Consider the following 1327-nt stretch of genomic DNA (forward strand, 5'->3'; position numbering starts at 1 on the left):
TTTAAAACAAACATAAAATAGTTAATTTTTCAGTTAGTAAAATAAATTGTTAACAAAATAAACATAATAAAGAAATTTTCAGCAATATAGTTTAATTTTCTAACAAAGAAATTAAGTTGTAACCGAAAAGATTAATTTTCAACAATTGAGAGTACGCTTCTAACAAAAAAGACGATTTTTCACCTAAAGCTGCTAGATTTTCAACTAAAAATAGAATAGTTAAATTTTCAGTAAAAAATGAATTTTTAATTAAATGAAATTACATATCCAACAAAATAGTATATTTTTTAACAAAAAAGATTAAATTTATATTTAATAAGATCAATTTCCGACAAAAATGCAAAAGAACATTTTCAGTTAAAAAAATGAATTGTAAATTAGAAAAAACTTATTTTCAACCAAAAAGATGATTTTTACACAAGATGCATGCATTTTCAATAAAATATTTGAATTTTTAAAGCAATTTTAAACTAAAAAATGAATGAGTCACCTACAAGATTAAATGATCTCCCAGAAAATTCGAATTTTCAATCAAATACAGGATTTTTTAACCAAATATTTAAATTTTCATCTTAAGAAGATAAATTCTGAACCACATATTTACGACTTAAATTTCCACTTAAAACAATTAATTGTCAACAAGAAATCTTAATTTCCAAGAAAGTATTTAAATGTTGAAAAAAATGTTTATGAACTAAAATGATCAGACATCAACCAAATAAATTAATTTTAAACAAAGTAGTTTCACTTTCAACTATGTAATGGAATTATTAACCAAAGAAGATAATTTTTTAACGAACAAAGTGATATTTGATATTTTAATCAAAAAAGATTTTAATTTTATTCAAAAAATAGTTAAATTCAGCGAATTAAAAAGGATTTTAAATTCACTTTATCGAAAATGCCCGAACCTGTAGCAAGTCTAATAATAGTACTTTTGGATTTTGAATTGCAGACAATCGTTCCCGGAGTTATCATGCTCATCGCAAGCAATAATAAAAAACGTGTTTGGCGGGAGCGGCCATATTTTCTCAGTCTACTTCAATAGAATGTTGTTAACATTACCAAAAAGAATCTTGACATAGTAAATTTAACCCCTAAATGAGAATGTAAAAAGATGAAAAGTTTTTAACCTCGACGTGTGAATTAAATTCAATCACAATTTTCTAGTGCTTACATAGGGTATGAAGTACAAATCAATTCGAGTTATAGACATTTCAAAATTATGTTATATTTATTGTTAATTGTCTTATTCACTGCGTTTGAAAATAAAAAATTCATTTTTGTAATTATGGTTTTTTATAGGTTCTTAAGGATATGTTAGTAA

Source organism: Belonocnema kinseyi, chromosome 7 (assembly GCF_010883055.1).
Source record: "Belonocnema kinseyi isolate 2016_QV_RU_SX_M_011 chromosome 7, B_treatae_v1, whole genome shotgun sequence".
Classification (NCBI taxonomy): Eukaryota; Metazoa; Arthropoda; class Insecta; order Hymenoptera; family Cynipidae; genus Belonocnema; species Belonocnema kinseyi.